Below are 10,544 nucleotides of genomic sequence, written 5' to 3' on the forward strand. Positions count from 1 at the left end.
GGCTTTTCCCAGCTCCCCAGGCTCCTTTCCCTTCTCCTCCTTCCACCCACCATTCCCTCCTCAGTGGAGGACAGAATGCCTCCCCTTTCCTCCTGATCTTTTGGAATTTGGTCTGTGCAGACCCAGGACACGTTGGCAGCCACAGCAGAGACCTTCCCTAGGACAAAACACACAACTCGGGCACCCGCCTGTCCAGAAGCTGGGGAGCCAGCAGTGAGGAGGTGGCACCAGCGGTACAAATGTGGCTGGGACAAGCAGGGTTTAGCAGCAGTCCTCCTAGTGGTCACTCCAGTGCGGCTTGCTCCCATTGATGTGGGAGAGGTGAGGAAAGGAGAAGACCCAGGCAGCTTGCCAGGCAACCTTAAGCACCTAAGCCTGGGCACCTGAGACCAATTAAGAAATACCTTCTTTGGTTGTTAAGTTCACAGGTAGCTAAGTCCTGCCAAATAGAGTACAATGGGAAAAATTATTAGGGGCTGGTAATCAGTCTGGAGTGTGTCAGATAGTACAGTAGAGAATGTAATAACAGTGTTCCCTGAATAGTAGGCAGAAAGGTTACATGGTAAGAGTCCACCACACTGAATTTCAATACCCATAGCAATCTTTTAAGTCCACTTTTTTCATTGAACTATAATGTAGACTTTTAAAATTCCAAGAAATAAAATTAGCTTTTTAAAATTTACAACATGAATACACCTGTACATCTGCCACCCAGATATTTGAAAAGAGCTTTAACAATTTGCCCAAAACTTCTCTCCCGCTCCTTCCTAGTTCTTATCCCATCCAAGCGGTGCCACCATTCTGAAATATATATTAGTTTTTGTGTTTTTAATTAGTTATTTATATAATTACTAACTTATGCATGTGAGGGATCACCATTGAGTTATATCTCCAACCTGTGGGAATTTTAATAAATCTTCTCTTTATTCTGAACTCTGTCCTTGGTTTCCCACGAAGCTCCCACCAAATCCCTGGGGATCTTTTCATTGCCATATTCTCCTTTTTTTAAAATATATGACTGAGCTTCCTGATGAGATATTTTACATACATCTCATCTCTGTCTTAAAACTGCTTCATGATCCCACCTGCCCAAACATGTTTTAGTCATAGTCTTTATATGGGTGAATATTGCCATCACCTGCAAGAACATCTCACCCAAAGCTTGAGTGGCATCTGAAACACCTTCCCTTCCCTTTCTTACAACATTGTTCTACCTCTTTAGCACCTATCAAAAGTATCTTTTTTCATATAGCACTTGTTCTCATTTAAGCCCTCATCATTTTTTCCATGAATTATGCATTGTTTTTATTCATGTGACTCTTCAGTATCTTAACTGAAAACATATTTAGGGCCTAAACTTGTGAGGTAAGTGATGTAAAAGAATACAATTGGGGAACAGGGTTACCCTATAGAGAAGACCTGTCAGAAGCCTTAAACAATAAAGGGAAATGTTCTGATGAGTGAGAACTGCATAAATGAGCATCCTGAGGCAGGAAAACATTCAGAACATTCCAGAAGTTGAATTATCAGTTACTGGAAACTGCCATCCAATGAGAATGGAAAGGTAGTCATGGGTCAGATCCTAGATCAGATGGGCTTTCTACAGTGATTACAGAGGGAAGTAGAACTTTAAAGTAGGAGAATGACACAACTTTAAATGTTAAGATGACCACTGAATTCCATGTGGACCACATTGGATAGAAGCCTCTCTCCCTATGCCCAGACTTTTTGGATTGCCAGGAATTACCTCTAGGTGCTCCTGATTCTGAAACCAGAAGAATTAAGATTTATCTCCCATACCACTTCCAAAATAAACTTTAAAATCTTAAGATAATGGACTAGTATTTCACTACATAGCCTTTGCCTACTTGATCAAAACTAACACTCTTGGTCTGGGGTTGTAGTGTTCGCCTAGCAAGTGCAAGGCCCTGGGTTCGATCCTCAGCACCATATAAAAATTAATAAATAAATATTGAGTCCAACTACAACTAAAAATAAATATTAAAAATAAATTTAAAAACGGACGCTCTCTAAAAACATCTGGTACTTTAACCATATCAAACCATTTGTAATTTTTTTTATTTTTTTTCTTTTTAGATATACATGACAGCAGAGTGAATTTTGACATATTATACATACATGGAGTAATGAAGCATAACTTATTCTAATTAGGATCCATTCTTATAGTTGAACATGATGTGAAGTTACACCATTCATGTATTCATATATGAACATAGGAAAATTATGTCTAATTTATTCAACTCTCTATCCTATTCCCATTCCTCTTCCCCTCCCTGCATTCCCTTTTCCCCAATACAATGAACTTCTAATCTTCCCTCCCCATTCTACTTATTGTATAATAGCATGGAATGTAAGAGAGAAAATTTGGCCTTTGGTCTTTGGGGACTGACTTATTTCACTTACCATGATAGTCTCCAGTTCCATCCATTTACCAGCAAATGCCATCATCTCATTCTTCTTGTGGCTCAGCAATTTTCCCAGTGTGTGTGTGTGTATTATATTTTCTTTATTCATTCATCTGTTGAACAGCACCTAGGTTGGTTCCATACCTTAACTATTGTGATTTGTGTTGCTATAAACATTAATGTGGCTGTATCAGGGTAGTATGCTGGTAATATACTGATTTTAAGTCCTTTGGGTGTATGCAGAGGAAAGAGATAACTGGGTCAAATGGTGGTCTCTTTCCAAATTTTCTGAGGAATCTCCATACTGCTTTCTAGAGCAGGTGAAACAATTTGAAGTCCCACCAGCACTATATGAGTGTATTTTTCCCCACATCCTCACCAACATTTTTTATTACTCATATTCTTGATAATTGCCATTCTGACTAGAGTGACATATCTCGGTGTAGTTTTAATTTGCATTTGTCTAATTGTTATAGATGTTGAATATATATTTTTATATATTCCTTGACTGGTCATATTTATTCTTTTGCAAAGTGTCTGTTCAGTTCCTTTGCCCATTTATTGACTGGGTTATTTGTTATTTCGTGTTGCTTTATGAGTTATTTACAAATCCTGGAGATTAATTCTCTGAGACTTTTCCCATTCTGTAGTCTCCTCTTCACATTCTTAATTTCTTTATTTGCTGTGAAAAAGCCTTTTAGTTTGATGCCATCCCATTTATTGATTCTTGATTTTACTTCTGGTACTTTAAGAGTCTTGTTCAGGAATTCTTTTCCTAAGCAGATATGATGAAGAGTTGGGCCCATATTTTCTTCTAGTAGGCACAGGGTCTCTGGTCTAATGTCTAGGTCCTTGATTGAGTTTTGTGTGGGGTGAGAGAAAGTGGTTAAATTTCGTTCTGCTACATTTGAGTTTCCACATTTCCTGTATGTTTTTTTGAAGAAGCTATGTTTTTCCAATGTATGTTTATGCTGCTTTTGGCTAGTATGAGATACCTGTATCTCTGTGTCTTCTATTCTGTTCCATTAGTCTTCATGTCTGTTTTGGTGCAAATACCATGCCATTTTTGTAACTATGGCTCTTTAAGTTCTGATATTGTGATGCCTCCTGCTTCACTTTTTTCACTGAGAATTGCTTTGGTTATTCTGGGTCTCTTATTTTTCCAAATGAATTTCATAACCACTTTTTCTATTTCTATGAAGAGTATGATTGGAATTTTAATAGGAATTGCATTAAGTTTATGCATCACTTTTGGTAGTATGGTCATTTTGACAATATTAATTATCTCTATCCAAGAACATGGGAGATCTTTGCATCTTCTAAGGGCTTATTTAGTTTCTTTCTTTAGTGTTTCATAATTTTCATTGTAGAGATATTTCACTTCTTTCTTTTGTTAGATTGATTCTCAAAGATTTTTTGTTTGTTTTTTAAGGCTGTTGTGAGGGATAGTTTTCTTAATTTCTCTTTTAGTTGATTCACTATTGGTGTATAGACACATGATTGATTTATAGGTGTTAATTTTATATCCTGCTACTTCGCTGAATTTGTTTATGGTGGTGTCTTTTGGACCTTCTAAATATAGATTTATTTCTTTTGCAAATAGAAATAATTTGAGAGCTTTTATTCCTATTCATATCCCTTTCTTTCTTCTGTATAATTGTTTTGGCTAGAGTTTCTAGGACTATGTTGGACAGAAGTGGTGAAAGAGGATCTTCCTGTCTTTTTCCAGTTTTTAGAGGATATACTTTCAATTTTTCTCTATTTAGAATGATGTTGGCCTTGGGTTTAGCATATATAGCTTTTACGATGTTAAGGAATCTTTCTACTATTCCTCGTTTTTATAGTGTTTTGAATGTGAATGAATTCTATATTTTGTCAAATTCATTTTCTTAATCTATTAAGATAATCATGAGATTATTTTCCTTAACTCTACTGATGTGGTGAATTATTGATTTCCACATGCCGAAACAACCTTACATTCCTGGGATGAACTCAACTAGATAAAGGTGCACTACCTTTTAAATATGTTTTTGTATGCAATTTTCCATTATTTTATTAAGACTCTTGCATCTATGTTCATCAGGGATATTGTTCTCAAGTTTTCTTTCCTTGATGCATCTTTGTCTGGTTTTGAATCAGGGATCACCCTGATTCAAAACCAGACAGATACTGGCTTCATAAAATATGTTTGGAAGGGTTCCCTTCTTTTCTATGGAATAATTTGAGGAACATAGGTGTTTGTTCTTCTTTGAAAGTCTGGTAGAACTTGGCTGAGAATCCTTCTGGTCCTGGGCTTTTCTTCCTTGCTAGGTTTTTGATGGCATCTTCAATTTCATTGCTTGAAATTGATCTGTGTAAATTTTCTATGTCCTCCTGATTCAGTTTGGACTCATTCATTTCTATGTCCTCCTGATTCAGTTTAGATCATACAATCTAGAAATTTGACAGTCTTCAAAATTTTTTATTTTATTGGACCATAAATTTTCAAAATTGTTTCTGATTATCATCTATATTTCAGTAGCGTTATATCTTGTTGATGTAAAATTCCCTAAAGCAGTATGAAATGACCTTCTGGGTCCTTTCTCATTAACTTTGGCTTAAAGTCCATTTTATGTGATATGAGGCTAGAATCTCCTGCTTATTTGTGAGATCCAGATAAATGATATATTTTTTTCCCATCCTTTTAGCTTCAGTTTGTGGATGTCTTTTTTTATAAGGCGAGTCTCTGGAAGACAGCATATTGTTTTGTCTTGTTTTTAATCCATCTGTCAGTCTATGTCTTTTGATTGATGAGTTTAGGCAACTTATATTCAATGTTATTATTGAAAAATTATTTTTATTGCTAGTCATTTTGATTTCTTTCTGGTTTTCACTTTGAATTTGTTTTTCTTTGATTGTCTATTCTTCTAGTGTAGTCCCTCCATTTTCTGATTTTAACTTTTATTTCTCATTTCTTCTTCATGAAATATTTTATTGGGTATGTTTTGTAATGCAGGCTTTATAGTTTTGAATTCTTTTAACTTTTGTTTATCATGGAAGGTTTTTATTTCATCTTCAAATCTGAAGCTTAATTTTTCTGGGTATAGTATTCTTGGCTGGTAAGCATTTTCTATCAGAGTTTGATATATATTATTCCAAGACCTCTTAGCTTTGAGGGTTTTGATTGAGAAATCAGCAGAGGTGCATATTGGTTTCCCTGTACATGTAAACTGTTACTTTTATCTGGCAATATTTAAAAGTCTATCCTTATTCTACATGTTAGACATTATCATAATACTGTAACTTAGTGTGGGTCTGCTTGAATTTTGTATATTTGGGGTCCTATAAGCCTCCTGTATTTGATTTTCTATTTAATTACTAAGGTTTGGAAAATTTTCTGATATTATTTCATTAAATAGATTGTGCATTCCTTTGGTTTGTATCTCCAAGCCTTAATCTATCCTGATAAACCCTATATTTGTTCTTTTCATGTTATCCCATATTTCTTGGAAGTTCTGTTCATGGTCTTTTAAATATTTTCTCCATGATCTACTCTATTTTAAAGATCATTATTTTGTCTCCATTATGTAAAAGTTGGTCTTCCAAGTGGTGTAGTCTGTTCATGATGCTTTTCATTGAATTTTCAATTTGGTTTATTGTTTCATTTTGGGTATCTCTGCTTGGTTTTTAAGAATCTCTGTTTATTAAAATGTTCTTTCACTTCATCTGTGTTATTTCACTCCTATGTCAACCTATACCTTGCAAATCAGATTAATTATGAACATTCTAAACTATTCTCTGAGATTTCTTCCACCATGGTATTGGAGGACTCTGTTATTGAAGTATCTTGGTTTTTGGAGGGTGATTTTTTTCCCTTGATTTTTCATGTTATTTGTGTTTCTATCCATCTAAAATTATGATTTTAAGGCAGTAGAATTTCTACATTGTGGACTTACAGTGTCCTTTAAGGTTTCCAGTACATCACAATTTAGTGGGAGAAAAATTAAAACACACAATACAAACAATATATAGCATTAAATCAAATAGTTCCTATTATGACATCTACAATATTAATTGTCACAATAAATAGAAATCATTTGGTCAGTTATTGCCCATAGTAATCAGGGTAAGTTTGCAAAAGATTTTATAATTTTAAATGATGGACAGGGAGAAAGCAGACGTGACATAGAATGTGATAATTATGAGGAAGGAAGAGAGAACCTAGAAGTAAAAATTAAAGGAAGAGTGAAAGAGAGAACAATAAAAATTGGTTGTTAGGAGAAGAAAAGGGATAAAGAGAATCAAGGGTAACAGAAAAGTGAGAGAAATAATATATAAAATTTTTAAAATAAAAATAAAAGAATACAAAATAAATCAAAATATATTACTCATCCTAGTCCTGAAAAACAGATTCATGAAAAAATCTGGCTTCAAAAATGCTAGAAATGAGAAAAAAATATGAATATGTATATGTGTGTCCATGAACCATTCAGGTCACAATTAAACAGAAAAGAAAAAATAATAAGAATTTAAAATTAAGAAAAAAAACATCTTAATGAAAATTTATAGAATTTTTTCCACTGGAGTTTAAAAGATTCTCAGCTTCCCTACTCCACAGTGTTAGATGGGATGGGCTGCAGTGTGATATCTGCTCCACTCTCAGATTGGGATTGCTGGAGTGTGAGAGGATATCCTGTAGGTAGAGCTTTCAGTGGTGGGGTTTAGGCTTTGGTAGGCTTCAGGTTCTTCATTGAATAGTGATTAGTCTAAAGATTTTAAATCAGCATACTGGCAGGGCCAAGTCCGTACTGGAAGACTACACCCCAGAGATCTCCCCTAGGTTCTACTCATGTGGTGGAAGAGCCAATTTTTAGCCCCCTCCATCACCTGTGGACCCTATGTTTCCTTGTCTATCAGGCTCAGTCTTCAATTCTTCCACCCTTGTGAATTCCTGGCTATGCACATCTCTCTCAGCAAGTAATGCAAGTGGCAGGATTGAAGGGGAAGGGAGAAGTTGGGTGGATTTCCACAATCAGTATACCTGTGTTGCAAACCTCTCTCCATTTTTTACTTTCTCCTGGTCACTTACATACACTCTATGTCATGCAGTATAAGTTTGCCAGGAACAAGTTCCCTCAGCTGCCAGCCCCTGCACAATGGCTGCAAAATCGTTCCTTCCTCTGGCCTCCACAAGCAGCAGGAGAGATTCATCTTCTTCCCACAGAAGGAAATTATGTAGCATGCCTTTCAATTTAGTTGGGCAATACCTTTGATCTCTGATCTCTCCATATCAAAACATGCCTCAGGCCTTCTAAAAATAAAATAATTCCCTTATCCCTCCAAGTTGCTCTTGGAGGGACATCTCTGGCTATTGCCTCTGATGTCAGTCACTACAACCCCAGCAATGGCACTGGGGATTTATATCTCATTTTATTATATCCAAACTTCTGAGTCCCTAACCTGTTTTGAATGTCCAATATTAAATCTCAGTAAAGCCCTCCCGCCCCCTTTTTTTTCACTCACCTTGCTGAGAAGCTGCCTATCTGCTTTCTTGATTTCACACCATGGAGCAGTCAGGAAAATGACCTCATGTGTTCTGCTATCTTGAGAAACCTCTACATAAGGTTTTGGAGTTTTTCATACCATATGTATATATACGTGTGTGTGTGTGTGTGTGTGTGTGTGTGTGTGTGTATTTTATGAAAAAAATAGATGTTTTATGAAAATTAATATATACATATATTTATTTTATGAAATGTTGATTATGGTATTGACTATAGAAAATATTTAATACTATTGGAGAAAAACTAAACCCAAGACTTAGTTAAAAAAATTAACTTTTAATATACAGAACACTATGAAGAAAATGGCATCTCATTGAAATGATAGTATTAGCCAGTGAATCTTTACTTCACCCACAGGATGGAAAAATTGACTATAAGCCTGCTTTCACTATGAATCTGTCAAACAGAATAACCATTGGGAATTCGGGTCACCCAAGAAAATGGAAGGATCCTGCTAAAAGCTGTCTTGAAAGAATGAGCTCAGTGGTAGACCATCACTTGATTCAATCTCCAGTATAACCAAAAATAAAACAAAACAAAATATAAGTAAAAAGATAAATATAATACAAAAGTTGGATAAACATACTAGTATATATTCTTATTAAATTCATATTTTGAAAGTTGGTATTATAATTTTGATAATTTGCCTTGTTCTGATTGGTCTAGTGTGAGGGTAAGTTATAGATGTATGTAATATGAAAGCACGTACACAGTGAGGTAGGAATGGCCAGAACTGTACAAAACACAGTAAAAATTTATTCACCTGATATTCACATAATAACCAGGAAAACTGTATAAGTTTTGAGATGATGCCTTAGTCAAATCATAAGAAGAAAAATATTTTCCTTAAAGTTCAAATATAAAAATACAAACCTTTGTCCAGACACATGTTGTAACAACATTGCAGGCAGCTCTGAAGGGCTAAAATGATATACAAGATCACCATTAACTGGGGATCTCTGTTGGCTCGCCCCCAAATTGCTTGATTCCTGTAAGTATTTTGCTTTTAGGAAGGGTAGCTGGATGGACTGTGACCTCCTGAACTGTAGCCCAGAACAGTGAAACAATGATGGTAGAAAAGTGGTGAAATCTGGACAGAGTGTGCAGTTGAATTAACAGCAATGCATTGATGTAAATTTTTAGCCTCATCACTATACCTTGTTTTATATGAATCATATAAAATATTAATATTAAGTGAATCTGGGTAAAGGGCACATGAGAGCTTCCTACACTATCTTTTCAACTTTTCTATAAATCTTAGATTACTTGAAAATTAAAAGTTTACCAAAAAATGTGGGAAGGAGACTTAACTATGTACCGGTGCACACAAAAACAAACCTGAGCTGTAGTGATGTTCTGATAACAGTAACAGAGATGAATACACAAGTGTCATTTCCAAAACAACCCATGGAGAAAAGAGGAAGTAGTGGTTGGGAAAAGGGCACATGGGCCTCCTGAGTGCTGGCCATGTTTTACCTTCTTGACCTGAACTGGGGTTACACACATCTTAATTTTTGGTAATTCATTGAACTGTACTTTTTATTACATACCCTTCAATCAAAGAAAGGATTAAAAATATTTCAGTATTACTGGCAAATACTTTCCCATTTCTGGTAAAGGTGAGGATGAACACAGAGTATAGAAATAAACGAGGTGTACAAGTGGGGGGGGGATCCTGTGTGGGCCCAGATACAACAGTCATTAGACTCTAAGTCTAAAGTTTTTAAACTTGGAAGGACCTTGGAAATGACCAAATTTAGCCCTGGCAAATTCTTCATGGAGGCAGGTTCATAGGTGCTGCTGTGTTGAGACAGGCAGGGCCAGACATGGGTGTCTTAACAGAGCTCTCAGGAGATTCTGAAGCAACCACATATATGCCACCGAGACATCTGGGGAGTGAAGTGATTTCAGAGCCAGAATATCCCAGAAATTCACAAGAACCATATCCTCGGCCTGGCTTTCTGTATAACTAAATCTCAAACCCATAGTAAAGACTACTAAGATTTGAGACCCCCACTAGAAGTATGTAATATGAAAGCATGTACACAGTGAGGTAGGAATGGCCAGAATCATAGACATGTTTCATTATCATCATGAATTTTTTACCCTAGAAATATCACTGTTTTTTCAATCTAATTTAGATTTCATTCTTCCAATATAGCATTAATATTTTAACATATTTGTTATTTATTAAGTAATGGCAGGTCATAGTTTATAAACTATTAAAATAGAAGGGCTACTAACCTATGTATTGAGGTTGAAAAATGAGAAAACTAATCAGTCGGAGATATTATAACTAGTCAAGAGTTTCTAGAATTCATTTCTCTTTTTTCAGACTGATAAATTCAACTGAATTTCTCCCCATAATTATTGTCTAATAAGAGGAACTTATATATACTAGTTTTGGGCTTGGATTCTTTCATTTATAGTTCTGTTAGCTGTGATTTTTCTGAAAATTTTTTCTATTGAAAACACTTCAACAGTATGTTGGCAATCATACACAACAAAAAAGTCTTCACTGGATACTTAAAATAAATTAAGGTGCTTCTTATTAATGCAAGAGTAACTCATAGTA

This window comes from Ictidomys tridecemlineatus, chromosome 9 (assembly GCF_052094955.1).
Source record: "Ictidomys tridecemlineatus isolate mIctTri1 chromosome 9, mIctTri1.hap1, whole genome shotgun sequence".
Lineage (NCBI taxonomy): Eukaryota > Metazoa > Chordata > Mammalia > Rodentia > Sciuridae > Ictidomys > Ictidomys tridecemlineatus.